Source organism: Oncorhynchus clarkii, chromosome 13 (genome assembly GCF_045791955.1).
Source record: "Oncorhynchus clarkii lewisi isolate Uvic-CL-2024 chromosome 13, UVic_Ocla_1.0, whole genome shotgun sequence".
Lineage (NCBI taxonomy): Eukaryota > Metazoa > Chordata > Actinopteri > Salmoniformes > Salmonidae > Oncorhynchus > Oncorhynchus clarkii.
The window spans coordinates 15,623,247-15,639,552 of record NC_092159.1 but is presented as its reverse complement, the minus strand read 5'-3'; the positions used below and the strand labels follow the sequence as shown (position 1 = coordinate 15,639,552).

The window sequence follows — 16,306 nt, the reverse complement described above, 5'->3', positions numbered from 1 at the left end:
CCTGACAGTTTGACGTTTTACAAGTAGGATATTCCACAATGGCCAAAAACCAGCCAAATAGGGTAGGCGAGTCTTCACGAATGAGATTTACTATCATTACTTAGGCTTCTGTGCTTCAAGATACATCTTGAAATGTCCAGATAATTGTTTCACAATTTTCTAGAACAACCACCACGCACAGAGACAAACTCGCACAACAGGCTTCACACAGAGGATGACGACAAAATTAAGCATTTGAAAGTACATTTTCGGCACAGAACTGATCAGTTTGTGCAGAAGGCTCCACAGGACCAATACAGAGATAAAACATACAAATAATGAATTCCAAGGTAAAGGCACAGACAAACTAGTGTGAATAATGGAAGATGATTAGCCATCTGCCTCGCCTAAACACTCCAAATATGAACAGAAACTACAGACAGCAGTCAGAGAAACTGTAAAAAACTATAAAAAGTATACATAAAAAGAAAAACGAACTAATACTATACAAAAATATTCAAACTATTTGGTCATAGCAACCTACACATGGAGCAATAGGCCTTTATCCTAGTTACGATACACCATTCTAGTTGACGTAGTGAAACCGTAACCTTGCTGTCTGATCCCTAGTGATATTTTACTTTCCATAGGGACAGGTTACGCACGTCACTGAATGACATTACCACTCATCAAAATGCAGTGGTTTCCAAATAACAAACACATCGGCGAAACAACAAAATAACCATGATATTGTTGAGGTGAGGAGTAGGTTATTTTTTCTAAATGTTTCTCAGAAATTGGCAGATACTGCTATCCGAACCAATTGATTTTCACCCAGCATATTAAAATGAGCTAGGTCATAAGGTGCTTTAGTTTGGCCCTGTAAACTCAATAAATTCCAGGCCCAAGAAACTGCATTATTGTATCAGTTCCAGGTACAACAGTCTACTGCATTGTTGCTGCATTGCTGCCTAGACAGACTGCAGTAGACTGCTTAGAGCTATATAAATAGGCCACGTTGCTGGTGGCCCCACCCCATGTGCCTTTGACTTCAATGTGCAGCCTGGTATCACATGACAAACAGTCACAGAAATTTTACAACATCCGTTAAGCAACCTACACACAGAGAGAGCGTGTCCTTTACACAGACTGTGCAAACTAAGTTACAGCTCTAGTCAGACAAAGCTGCAGGCTACGCTAGCCTACATACCAATGACACTCTGTTACAACTAAGCGCACAGCTACCCCTCATATCAATACAGATAAGGGGGGTTTGAGTTCTATTTTGAGTTTGATCATTTATCAAACTTTTTTATTATGTCCTTCGACTTAAAAAATGGCCTTAGAATGGATGATGAAAAATAATACATTCCTTAATATTTGCCTCATTCATTTACTATATCAACTATTATCATATGATTCTCACCTCCGATGAGTTTCCTTGATATAAAACTAATAAGGTGAAATCACATTCTATTATGTTACAACGACTCAGTTCACATTCCAATGTTATTGCACACTGTGCGCAGTCTTCCCCTCCCCCACTCTTTCATTACCCGCGTTCTGGATTCACTTCAGAAAAAACAAAATGGCCACCAGCTCTGATGTGTGCGCAGCCAGCCAAGCTGAGCCCTCACACGCTGCTAACTGAACACGCATCCAATCCACTGTAGTACAATAGTGTATCAAGTCACATTCATGTCAATAAGTTATTTGCACCATATGCCAAATTTTGCATAGGTTTCGTAAGTAATTTGTATAAAAAGGTTAGTTTAAGTTTGGGGGGGGGGGGGGGGGGGGGAAGTAAAAAAAATATGTAGTTATGATGTACTTCCTCATCCATCCCACATCATTGTGTTAATTTATGCTGATCAATTTTGTTACAATGTATTTAGTTTGGGTATATTTTCTCCTGAAGCTCCCATGATGCGGTTCAAGCTAGTCCTCTGCTGTACTATATACTGCAGCAATTATAGATTGATGTGGGCCATAGATGATTTGTTTCTGGTCTGCAATAGCTGTAAACTGTATACCTCCAAACTGGAGGAAGAAAGACTCCTCATCACCATCTTGTCCTTGCTTCTATTCCTTTGGTAATGTTTGTCTCCTCTGACCAACACTACTGATTTAATAGTTTAGTAGTACTTGACTAGTACGGTGTTTGGTTCATAGCGCACAACAATTCCAGACGGTTATGTGGCCACACAGCAGCACAATTCACAAATGTATGGGCACATCCGTGATTGCAGCACATTATAAATAAACTGGCCAAAAGTATGTGGACACCTGCTTGTCAAAAATCTCATTCCAAAATTATGTGCATTCATATGAAGTTGGTCCCCCCTTTGCTGCTAAACCAGCCTACACTCTTCTGGGAAGGCTTTCACCTAGATGTTGGAATATTGCTGCGGGGACTTGCTTCCATTCAGCCACAAGCCACAAGAGCATTAGTGAGGTCGGACACCGATGTTGGGCGATTAGACCTGGCTCGCAGTTGGCGTTCCAATTCACCCAAAGGTGTTTTATGGGGTTGAGGTCAGGGTCTGTGCAGGCCAGTCAAGTTCTTCCACACCAATCTCTACAAACCATTTCTGTATGAACCTTGCTTTGTACACAGGGGTATTGCCATGCTGAAACAGCAAAGGGCCTTCCCCAAACTGTTGCCAAAGTTGGAAGCACAGAATCATCTGGAATGCAATTGTACGCTGTAGCGTTAAGATTTCCCTTCACTGGAACTAAGGGGCCTAGCCCGATTAATGAAAAACAGCCCCAGACCATTATTCCTCCACCAAACTTGAGTTGGAACTTTGCATTCAGGCAGGTAGCGTTCTCCTGGCATCCATCAAGCCCAGATTCGTCCGTCAGACTGCCAGATGGTGAAATGTGATTTGTCACTCCAGATAACGTGTTTTCACTGCTCCAGAGTCCAATGGTGGCGAGCTTTACACCACTCCAGCCGATGCTTGGCATTGCGCATGATGATCTTAGGCTGGTGTGCGCGGATGCTCGGCCATGGAAAGCCATTTCATGCCGCTCCCGACGAACAGTTCTTGTGCTGAAGTTGCTTCCATAGACAGTTTGAAACTCGGTAGTGAGTGTTGCAACAGAGGACAGACAATTTTTTCACGCTACGTGTTTCAGCACTCGGCGGTCACGTTCTGTGAACTTGTGTGGCCTATCACTTCGCGGCTGGGGCTGTTGTTGCTCCTTGACATTTCCACTTCACAATAACAGCACTTACAGTTGACTGGGGCAGCTCTAGCAGGGCAGACATTTTACCAACTGATTTGTTGGAAAGGTGGCATCCTATGACCGTGCCAAGTTGAAAGTCACCGAGCTTCAGTAAGGCCCTTCTACTGCCAATGTTTGTCTATGGAGATTGCATGGCTGCGTGCTCGATTTTATACACCTATCAGCAACAGGTGTAACTGAAAAGTCCATGCACTGGAAAACATCTCAAAATTACGTTTAAAAAGTATGCGGGTAGGCAATTCGTATCATTTGTCAATGTAAAATACTGCTGATCTGACAACCATAAGCATAGGGCAATACGAACACAAATTAAATACGAACACAAACTAAATAAACTCTTGCCTGTCTTGCTACACAGCAGTGAGAGGATATGGTCAAACCAAAAAGTTAGCAGAGACGGGCTGGGCTTCAAGCCTAGTCTAAGATACAGTTTTATTTAGTAAATGTTTTCTCCTGTTAATCAGAGGCTTTTAATCCAAGTACAGAGTGCTCACATGTTCTGTTGCTATGCCTATGTGAGCTGTATCCTCAGGCTACCGGCATACATTTCAGGAACTCCATTCAGGTGACTATTTCAGTGTTAATTCCCTTCGATTTCAGATCTATCAAGACACAGGAAAATGGAGGCTATCGCTCGCAGCAATGTTGAGTAAATATTTTAAGTTGAATTTTACATTCACGGCTGATTTAAGTGACCTAGGTGGTCTGCAGAAATCTTCAAGAATTCCTCCACTTACTTTTCACTGCCTCAACAAAGACTAATGTCAGCCTCAGAATAATGAGACGTTTGTTAACTGGACTCAATCCAAGATGATCTGTACCTTTCATACCCCAGGAGTGTTTTCAATCAGTAGCAAGGCAGGAGGAGTCATGCAACATGAGTTTTGATTAGCATTGCTATCCAAGTGTTGGATATTTGTCACATTTACAGTTTTATTTTCTAAGATCCCAAAAGAACTCCATTAGCCAGGAAAACAATAGGAGAACATTTTGGTAGATATGAAGATATCACCTTCCTGTTTAAGCTCCTGTTCTTGTTCCAGTGCCAATTATTATTCAATACAGTTTCACTTGTCAGACAATTTTTTTTACATATTTGAACATAATGCTTAAGGCTTCCAGCATTCTCTCCAAACTGTTCTGACCCTTTCACTTCCTCTCACAAATAGCAGGGCATGAAAATCTAAATGCCAAAAATACTACTTTACGAATACAGAAAATGTATACAAATATTTCACCTAATACAAAACAAACAGCCCCATTGCACAATATATTATTTAAAAATAACACACACAAAAACGTACATTATCTACGTTTCGGAATCGTGGTTACAGTAGCACTCTTTAACAAAAAAACAAAAATTCAACAGTAGCCAAGTTAAATACTGAAATGTAGTCCACGATACTAGTCAGAATAGAGCAACATGGGTATAGGTGTACAAGATTCTTTAAAATCTAAAATTCAAGTAAACCTTGAACAGTAGTCTGGAGAAGTAGGCCTTCCGTTGGACAGAGGTCTTGCGCGGGATTTGTTCGGCTGTGTTGAGGGAACTAGCAACAGCAGAGGGAGGAAGAAAAGAAGCAGGAGGGTGAGGGGGACTAAGGTTGGACTGTTCCATCTGTTTCAGCATAGAATGTTCTTGTGCAAGGCTGTGCACACAGTGAAACCGTCATAGTCTCAGCCTCATGGCTCAACACAGGAAAAACTGACCCAGCACAGGCTGACAAACAACACAATGTAACACCTTCAGGTAAAAAGGATGGAAACAAAATGATCCTCCCCTTTAGGATTTCCAGAGTGGCCATACTAAAACCTATTAAAACAAATGCAAAATATACCTTTTTAGTAACTTTGGCAGAAGCATGCAGCACAAAGACTGCTTTTTTGCCAGCAAAAAAAACTCAGGCTAGAAGCGCAGTCAGTACTAGAGTGCACAGCCTGACACACTTAGTACCACCCCTCCCCCACACTAGCACAGTTTAACGCTGCATGGAAAATTACAGCCTAGCTAGGACTAAACCACTCTGAAAGAAGTAGGGGGGAAATATTTGTTTCTAACTAGAGAGGGTGGTAGAGAGAGAACTGTTTAATTAACCACCAGAAATCTAGACTACTTCTGTCGTAAAATAAGAACGCAGGTGAAAATAAGGACCTTTCACTGTAATGATTTTAAAAAAGCCTGAGAGAGTATATAACCTTAGACACCATAGTCAAATGTATCAATGTTTACGAGTTGTACAATTTGACAAATATCAATCAATACAGGGATCAATCATGTTCCTTGTACCTGAACACCAGTATGGAATATTAGGGCAGCGGAGCATACTATACACTACCTTCGGAAAGTATTCAGACCTCTTGACTTGTTTCACATTACAGCCTTATTCTAAAATGGATTAAATAACAAATTCCCAGCAATCTACAAACAATACCCCATAATGACAAAGCGAAAACAGGTATAGATTTTTTGCAAACAGAAATACTTTATTTACATAAGTATTCAGAGCATTTGCTATGAGACTCAAAATGTATCTCCGGTGCATCCTGTTTTCAGTGATCATCCCTGAGTTGTTTCTACAACTTGAATGGAGTCCACCTGTGCTAAATTCAATTGATTGGACATGATTTGGAAAGGCATATACCCGTCTATATAAGGTCCCACAGTTGGCAGCGCATGTTAAAGTAAAAACCAAGCCATGAGGTCGAAGGAATTGTCTGTAGAGAGATGAAACAGGATTGTGTCGAGGCACAGATCTGGGGAAGGGAACCAAAACATTTCTGCAGCATTGAAGGTACAAGAACAAAGTGGCCTCCATCATTCTTAGATGGAAGAAGTTGGAACCACCAAGACTCTTCAAAGAGCTGGATGCCCAGGCAAACTGAGCAATTGGGGGAGAAAGGCCTTGGTCAGGGAGGTGATCAAGAACCCGATGGTGACTCTGACAGAGCTCCAGATTCCTCTGTGCAGCACTCCACCAATCAGGACTTTATGGTAGAGTAGCCAGATGGAAGCCACTCCACAGTAAAAGGCACATAACAGCCCACTTGTAGTTTGCCAAAAGGCAACTAAAGGACTCACAGACCATGAGAAACAAGATTCCCTGGTAGGATGAAACCAAGATTGAATTATTTGGCCTGAATGCCAACCGTCACATCTGAAGGAAACCTGGCACCATCCCTACGGTGAAGCATGGTGGTAGCAGCATCATGCTGTGGGGATGTTTTTCAGCAGCAGGGACTGGGAGAGTAGTCAGCATCAAGGGAAAGATGAATGGAGCAAAGTACAGAGAGATCCTTGATGAAAACCTGCACCAGAGAGCTCAGGACCTCAGACTGGGTGTGAAGGTTTACCTTCCAACAGGACAACAACCCTAAGCACACAGCGCAGGAGTGGCTTCGGGACAAGTCTCTGAATGTCCTTGAGTGGCCCAGCCAGAGCCCGGACCTGAACCCAATCAAACATCTCTGGAGAGACCTGAAAATAGCTGCGCAGCGACGCTCCCCATCCAACCTGACAGAGCTTGAGAGGTTCTGCAGAGAAGAATAGGAGAAACTCCCCAAATACAGGTGTGTCAAGCTCATAGCGTCATAACCAATAAGACTCGAGGCTGTAATCGCTACCAAATGTGCTTCAAAGTACAGAGTAAAGGCTCGGAATACTTATGCACATGCGGGGGGGGGGGGGAAATAGAAGAACCTGTTTTTGCTTTGTCATTACAGGGTATTGTGTGATTCATGAAGAGAAAAAAACAATTTAATCCATTTTAGAATAAGGCTGTAACCTAAATACTTTCAGAAGGCACCGTAGATAGAAAAGATAAAAAGATAACAGGTGAAAACACACCATTTCTGAGAAGAAAGTGTGATAAAATTGTTTAGAAATAAGGATTTTACTTAACAGACCTATAATCACTAACGGCAATAGCAATACAATGATAAAGCGAACATGCACAGAAAAAGACGGTTGTTGATTGTTTTTTACTCATTGTTGGGAGTCAGGACTAAACTGTTTTATGTGCTTAGATTACATGTTCTTGGATTACATGATGAACCCAAAAATAGATTGTTTAAAAATGCTGCTGCTATTAGTTATTCAGTAACACACTAGCCAGCTAATAGCTCACTGCGTAGTATGCCCATCCCCCACTCCCTTCCTCTTTCATAGACTGTGTGAGGACTGCCAGCAGAAACTCAAAATGTCCACCAGTTCTGCTGCTGTGCACAGCCAGGCTTAGCACTTGGCAGCTGTTGGCTGAAACCTTCACTTGTGCAGGAGGACAAGAGTTTAAACTCCTCCCATTTTACTCTAAACATAATAATACACTGAACAAAAACAAGCAAAAATGTCAAAGATTTTACTGAGTTACAGTTCATATAAAGAAATGAGTCAATTTAAAAAGAGGTAGGGGCATAGATCAGAAAACCAGTCAGTATGTGGTGTAACCACCAATTGCCTCATGCAGTGCAACATCTCCTTCACATAGAGGTTATCAGGCTGTTGATTGTGGCCTGTGGGATCTGGATCACGCGGTCGTACATGATCTGTACACATATTGTGTACAGATCCTTGCGACAAGGGGCCGTGCATTATCATGCTGAAACAAGACACGATGCCGGCAGATCTTCATGCATTCAAATCGCAAACGATAAAATGCAATTGTGTTCATAGCTTATGCCTGCTCATAACATAACCCCAACGCCACCATGGGGTACTCTGTTCATAACGTTGACATCAGCAAACCACTCGCCCACACATACACGCTACACTGTCTGCAATCTGTAAGGTACAGTTGAAATCGGGATTCATCCGTGAAGAGCAGACTTCTGCAGCGTACCAGTGGCCATCGAAGGGAGGCTATTCCCACTGAAATCGGTTATGACGCAAAACTGCAGTCAGATCAAGACCCTGGTAAGGACAACGAGCACGCAGATGATTTTTCCGAGACAGTTTGTGCAGAAATTCTTTGGTTGTGCAAACCCACAGTTTCATCAGCTGTCCGGGTGGCTGGTCTCATCGAGGATCCCACAGGTGAAGAAGCCGGATATGGAGGTCCTAGGCTGGCGTGGTTACACGTGGACTGCGGATGTGATGTCGGTTGGACATACTACAAATCTAAAACAACGTTGGAAACGGCTTATGGTAAAAAAAAAATCATATATATATATATATATATATAAAATTCTCTGGCAACAGCTCTGGTGGACATTCCAGCAGTCAGCATGCCAATTGCACACTCCCTCAAAACTTGACATTGGTGACAAAAATGCACATTTTAGAGTGGCCTGTTAATGATCATGCTGTTTAATCAGCTTCTTGATATGCCACACCTGTCAGGTGGATGGATTATCTTGGCAAAGGAGAAATGCTCACTAACAGGTATGTAAACAAAATTATGCACAAAATGAGAGAAATAAGCTTTGTGCATATGGAAAATGTCTGGGATCTATTATTTCAGCTCAGGAAACATGTGACCAACACCTTACATGTTGTGTTCATATTTTTCTTCAGTATACATACAATGGGGATTGTACCGAAATATCGCAATTTGTAACATTATTTGTCTCATGTATTGAATCCTATTAGTAACAAAGAAACCAAAAGATCGCTGACTCTTTGATGGAAATGATTTGATTTGACCAAAATGTCCTCCGAATGGATGATGAAAAATAATGTTCAGTAACATTTTTCCTCATAACTTTACAATAAAAATGATTAACATGTTAAAAAAAACAAAAAAAGGTGAAATCACATCCTGTTATGTTGCAACAGCGCTGTTCACATTCCACTGTTATTGCACAGTGCTCGTAGTCCTCCCCTCCCCCACTCTTTCATTACCCGCGTTCTGGATTCACTGCAGAAAAAACAAAATGGCCACCAGCTCTGCTGTGTGCACAGCCTGTCAGGCTGAGCCCTCACAGGCTACTAACTGAACACATATTCAATCCACTGAATCAAGTTACATCACCTCCATGTTAATAAAGTATTTGCTCTGTATGCCAATTTTGCAGTCGGTTTCATTTGTTTTTTTTATTTGTATAAAAAGTTAAAGTTTGCTTTTTACAAAATGTATATTTTTTTAAAGTAGTTATGATATACTTCCTCCTCCATCCCACACCATTTTCTGTTAGGTTATGCTGATCAATTAGGTTAAATGTATTTCATTTGGGTATATTTTCTCCTGAAGGTCCATGATGCGGTTCAAGCTAGTCCTCCGCTGTACTATATACTGCAGCAATTATAGATTGATGTGGGCCATAGATGATTGCTTTCTGGTCTGCAATAGCTGTAAACTGTCCACTGTATACCTCCAAACTGGAGGGAAAAAAAGACTCCTCATCACCATCTTGTTCTTGCTTCTATTCCTTTGGTAATGTTTGTCTCCTCTGACCAACACTAGTGATTTACTAGGCTAGTAGTACTTGACTAGTACTGTGTTCTGTTCATAGCTCATAACAATTCTAGAGGGGTATGTGGCTACACAGCAGCACAACAATTCAGATGTGTAAAATCAGGGAAAGACTTGACAATTTATCAGCATATCTCTGATTGCAGCGCATTATAAATATCTTTCCAGTGATCTGCCCATTCCTGAATTCATCCGTATGACAACACAGGCACAGGCTAACATCTCAAAATTACTTTTAAAAACTATTTGGTTATTCAGGAAGGCAATTTTTCTCATTTGTCATTGTAAAACACTGCTGATCTTTAAAATCATTAGCATCGGGCAATAAGAAGAAAAAAAAACCTGTCTTGCCGGTTTGGTTAAACCAAAAAGTTAGCAGAGTTAGGATGGGCTCCAAGCCGTAGTCCATACTACATTTTATTTAGTGAATGTTTTCTCCTGTTAAATGAGTGCCCTAATGTTCTGTTGCTAGGCCTATGTGAGCTGCATCCTCAGGCTGATGGCATACATTTCAAAAACTCTTTTCAGATTAGAATTTCTGTGAAAATTCCCTCCGCTTTCAGATCTCTCCCAATACACAGGCAAAGGTAGGCGATCAGTCTCAGCAATGTTAATGAAACATTGTATGTTGAATTTCACAACTGATTTGGCTGAGCGCTATTGTAAAAAATATTAGAAAAAAATTAACACTTCATAAAAAACATCTACGTTTTGGAATTGGGGTTCGCACAGCACTCCTTCACGGAACAAAAAAATATAACAATATCCAAGTTCAATACTAAAATGTCGCCCAAGATACTAGTCAGCATTCGCGTGAAACTGAAGGCGCGAACCACTGCTTTTAATCAGGGCAAGGTGACCGGAAACATGACCGAATACAAACAGTGTAGCTATTCCCTCCGCAAGGCAATCAAACAAGCTAAGCATCAGTATAGAGACAAAGTAGAGTCGCAATTCAACGGCTCAGACACAAGAGGTATGTGGCAGGGTCTACAGTCAATCACGGATTACAAAAAGAAAACCAGCCCAGTCACGGACCAGGATGCCTTGCTCCCAGGCAGACTAAATAACTTTTTATTTAGTGCCACTGACACGGCCCGCAACCAAAACATGCGGACTCTCCTTCACTGCAGCCGAGGTGAGTAAAACATTTAAACGTAAAACGTGTTAACCCTCGCAAGGCTGCAGGCCCAGACGGTATCCCCAGCCGCGCCCTCAGAGCATGCGCAGACCAGCTGGCTGGTGTGTTTACGGACATATTCAATCGATCCCTATCCCAGTCTGCTGTTCCCACATGCTTCAAGAGGGCCACCATTGTTCCTGTTCCCAATAAAGCTAAGGTAACTGAGCTAAACGACTACCGCCCCGTAGCACTCACTTCCGTCATCATGAAGTGCTTTGAGAGACTAGTCAAGGACCATATCACCTCCACCCTACCTGACACCCTAGACCCACTCCAATTTGCTTACCGCCCAAATAGGTCCACAGACGATGCAATCTCAACCACACTGCCCTAACCCATCTGGACAAGAGGAATACTTATGTGAGAATGCTGTTCATCGACTACAGCTCAGCATTTAACACCATAGTACCCTCCAAACTCGTCATCAAGCTCGAGACCCTGGGTCTCGACCCCGCCCTGTGCAACTGGGTACTGGACTTCCTGACGGGCCGCCCCCAGGTGGTGAGGGTAGGTAACAACATCTCCACCCCGCTGATACTCAACACTGGGGCCCCACAAGGGTGCGTTCTGAGCCCTCTCCTGTACTCCCTGTTCACCCACGACTGCGTGGCCACGCACGCCTCCAACTCAATCATCAAGTTTGCGGACGACACAACAGTGGTAGGCTTGATTACCAACAACGACGAGACGGCCTACAGGGAGGAGGTGAGGGCCCTCGGAGTGTGGTGTCGGGAAAATAACCTCACACTCAACGTCAACAAAACTAAGGAGATGATTGTGGACTTCAGGAAACAGCAGAGGGAACACCCCCCTATCCACATCGATGGAACAGTAGTGGAGAGGGTAGTAAGTTTTAAGTTTCTCGGCGTACACATCACAGACAGACTGAATTGGTCCACCCACACAGACAGCATCGTGAAGAAGGCGCAGCAGCGCCTCTTCAACCTCAGGAGGCTGAAGAAATTTGGCTTGTCACCAAAAGCACTCACAAACTTCTACAGATGCACAATCGAGAGCATCCTGTCGGGCTGTATCACCGCCTGGTACGGCAACTGCTCCGCCTATCTTGCCTATGCCGCTCTGTACCATCACTCATTCATGGGGCGGCAGGGTAGCCTAGTGGTTAGAGCGTTGGACTAGTAACCGGAAGGTTGCAAGTTCAAACCCCCGAGCTGACAAGGTACAAATCTGTCGTTCTGCCCCTGAACAGGCAGTTAACCCACTGTTCCTAGGCCGTCATTGAAAATAAGAATTTGTTCTTAACCTCTTGGATCTCTAGGGGCGCTATTTCATTTTTGGATAAAAAACGTTCCTGTTTTAAGCACAATATTTTGTCACGAAAAGATGCTCGACTATGCATATTATTGACCGTTTTGGAAAGAAAGCACTCTGAAGTTTCAGAATCTGCAAAGATATTGTCTGTAAGTGCCCCAGAACTCATTCTACAGGCGAAACCAAGATGATACGTCAACCAGGAAATGAGCAGAATCTCTGAAGCTCTGTTTTCCATTGTCTCCTTATATGGCTGTGATTGCGCAAGGAATGAGCCTACACTTTCTGTCGTTTCCCCAAGGTGTTTGCAGCATTGTGACGTATTTGTAGGCATATCATTGGAAGATTGACCATAAGAGACTACATTTTCCAAGTGTCCGCCTGGTGTCCCTGCGTCGAAATTGGAGCGCAAAGCCAGGTGCAATTATTTTTCCATTTGAGAGCAAGGAGAAACCAGGCTTCCACGAAGGATATATCATCGAAGAGATATGTGGAAAAACACCTTGAGGATTGATTCTAAACCACGTTTGCCATGTTTCAGTCGATATTATGGAGTTAATTTGGAAAAAAGTTCGCGTTTTGAGGGCTGAATTTTTTATTTTTTTTTTTTTTTTTTTTTTGGTAGCCAAATGTGATGTACAAAACGGAGCTATTTCTAATACACAAAGAATCTTTTTGGAAAAACTGAGCATCTGCTATCTAACTGAGAGTCTCCTCATTGAAAACATCAGAAGTTCTTCAAAGGTAAGTTATTTTATTTGAAGGCTTTACTTGTTTTTGTGATAGTTGCCTGCTAAATGCTAACGCTAATGCTAACGCTAAATGCTACGCTAGCTAGCTACTGTTACACAAATGATTGTTTTCCTATGGTTGAAAAGCATATTTTGAAAATCTGAGATGACAGTGTTGTTAACAAAAGGCTAAGCTTGAGAGATAGCATATTTATTTCATTTGCGATTTTCATGAATAGTTAACGTTGCGTTATGGTAATGAGCTTAGGTCTATAAATAGAATCCCGGATCCGGGTTTGGTCGTCGCAACAGGTTAACTGACTTGCCTTAAAGGTCAAATAAAAAAATATATATATCTTTATGTACATATTCTTTATCCCTTTACACTTGTGTGTATAAGGTAGCAGTTTTGGAATTGTTAGCTAGATTACTCGTTGGTAATTACTGCATTGTCGGAACTAGAAGCACAAGCATTTCGCTACACTCGCATTAACATCTCCTAATCATGTGTATGTGACAAATCAAATTTGATTTGATTTGAATAGAGCAACACCATTATAGGTGTACAACATTCTTCAAAAAAAGTTCAAGTAAACCTTGAACAGGAGTAGTCTGGAGAAGGCCTTCCGTTGGACAGAAATCGTACACGTGATTCATTTGGCTGTGTTGAGGGAACTAGCAACAGCAGAGGGAGGAAGAAAGAAAAAAAGCAGGAGGGTGAGGGGGGCTAAGGTTGGATTGTTCCATCTGTTTCAGCAAGAGTGTCCTTGTGCAAAGTTGTGCACACAGTGAAACTGCCATAGTCTCAGCCTAATGGCTCAACACAGCCAGCACAGGCAACACTGACCCAGCACAGGCTGACAAACTGCACAATGTAACACCCTCAGAACAAAACATATGGAAACAAAAGGATTTTCTCCCTTTGGGATTTACCTCAGGGTAGCCATAATAAAAGCTACAACAATAAATGTAAATATTTTTAGTAAATTTAGCAGAAGCATGCAGCACAGACATCTTTTTGCCTGCAAAAAAAACAAGGCTAGCAACACAGTCAGTACTAAAGTGCACAGCCTGACACACTTAGTACCACCCCTCCCCCACCCTAGCAGTCTGCAGCTACATGGAAATCTACAGCCTAGCTAGGACTAAACCATTCAGGTAGAAGTAGGGGGAGGATGTTTTTTTATAACTGGAGAGGGAGGTCGAGATAACCATTTAATTAACCACCAGAAATCTAGACTACTTCTGTCCTAAAATAAGAACGCAAATGAAAAAAAGAACCTTTGGTGTAATGTAAAAAAAAAAATTAAAAAATTAAAAGCCTGGGCGAGTATATAATCTTAGACACCATAGTTAACTGTATCAATGTTTACGAGTTGTAAAACTTGACAAATATCAATCAATACAGGGATCAATCATGTTCCTTGTACCTGAACACCATTATGGAATATAGATAGAAAAGGTACACAAGTAACACAGGTGTAACACAATTTCTGAGAAGTGTGATAATTGTTTAGAAATAAGTATTTGTATTAATTAAAAAGGTCGATAATCACTAATGGCAATAGCAATACAATGATAAAGCGAACATGCATAAAAAAAGATGGTAGTTGATAGTTTACTCCTTCTTGAGAGTCAGGACTATGTTTTCTGTTTCCTGCATAGTTCTTGGATTACAAGGTGAAACCAAAAATAGATCATTTAAAAATACTGCTGATATTACAGTTATTCAGTAGAACTAACACTAGCCAGCTAATAGCCCACTGCGTAGTATGCCCATCCCCCACTCCCTTTCTCTTTCATAGACTGCCTGAGGACTGCCAGCAGAAACTCAAAATGTCCACCAGTTCTGCTGCTGTGCACAGCCAGGCTTAGCACTTGGCAGCTGTTGGCTGAAACATTCACTTGTGCAGGAGGACTAGAGTTTAAACTCCTCCTACTTTTAGGTATCATTTTACACTTCACATAATTATACACTTAACAAAAACAAGCAAAAATGTCAAAGATTTTACTGAGTTACAGTTCATATAAGGAAATGAGTCCATTCAAATTAGTTAATTAATTAATTGGGCCCTCATCTATGGATTTACATGACTGGGAATACAGATATGCATTTGTTGGTCACATTTCTTTAAAAAAAAGAGGTAGGGGCATTGATCAGAAAACTAGTCAGTATCTGGTGTGAACACCAATTAGCCTCATGCAGCGCGACACATCTCCTTCGCATAGAGGTTATCAGGCTGTTGATTGTGGCCTGTGGAATGTTGTCCCACTCCTTTTCAATGGCTGTGTGAAGTTGATGGATATCGGAGGGATCTGGACCACGCTGTCGTACACATTGATCCAGAGCATCCCAAACATGCTCAATTGGTGACATGTCTTGTGAATATGTATGCCATGGAAGGACTGGGACATTTTCAGCTTCCAGAAATTGTGTACAGATCTTTGAGACATGGGGCTGTGCCTTATCATGCTGAAACATGAGGTGATGGCGGCAGATCTTTGTGCATTCAAATCACAAATTATAAAATGCAATTGTGTTCATTGTGTGCAGCTTATGCCTGCCCATACCATAACCCCAATGGCACCCTGGGGCACTCTGTTCACAACGTTGACATCAGCACACTTCTGCAGCGTGCCAGTGGCCATCGAATGGAGCATTTTCCCACTGAAATCAGTTACGACGCAAAACTGCAGTCAGGTCAAGACACGGGTGATGACAACGAGCACGCAGATGAGCTTCCCGAGACTGTTTCTGGCAGCGTGTGCAGACATTCTTTGGTTGTGCAAACCCATAGTTTTATCAGCTGTCCGGGTGGCTGGTCTCATCGACAATCCCACAGGTGAAGAAGCCGGATGTGGAGGTCCTGGGCTGGCATGGTTAAAAGTGGTCTGCGGTTGTGAGGCCAGTTGGATGTACTGCCAAATTCTCAAAAACGACGCTGGAGCAGCTTATGGTAAAGAAATTAACATTACATTTTCTGGCAACAGCTCTGTTGGACATTCCTGCAGTCAGCGTGCCAATTGCACACTCTCTCAAAACTTGAGACGTGTGGCATTGTGTTGTGTGTCAAAAATGCACATTTTAGAATGGCATTTTATTGTCCCCAGCAGAAGGTGCACCTGTGTAATGATCATGATGTTTAATCAGCTTCTTGATATGCCACACATGTCAGGTGGATGGATTATCTTGACAAAGGAGAAATGCTCACTAACAGGGATGTAAACTAATTGGTCAACAAGATGAGAAAAATAAGCTTTTAGTGCATATGGAACATTTCTGGGATCTTTTATTTCAGCTCATGAAACATGAGACCAACACTTCATATGTTGCATTCATATTTTTGATCCTACCGAAAGATTGAGAATAACATTATTTGTCTCTTGTATGGACTATTGCTAACAAAGGAACCAAAAGATTGCACTACTGATTTTACCCAAATGTCTTCGAATGGATGATGAAAAATAGTTTAGTCACCTTT

At 42.0% G+C, this 16,306-nt stretch overlaps 2 protein-coding genes across 2 annotated transcripts in view; both read right to left on the bottom strand.

Moving 5' to 3' along the window:
• Nucleotides 1-16,306, bottom strand: part of LOC139424506 (myb/SANT-like DNA-binding domain-containing protein 4) — a 1,073,247-nt gene that overhangs the window by 418,273 nt on the left and 638,668 nt on the right. The window lies entirely within an intron of this gene.
• LOC139423503 (activating transcription factor 7-interacting protein 1-like) overlaps nt 1-16,306 on the bottom strand; it is a 56,121-nt gene that overhangs the window by 22,901 nt on the left and 16,914 nt on the right. The window lies entirely within an intron of this gene.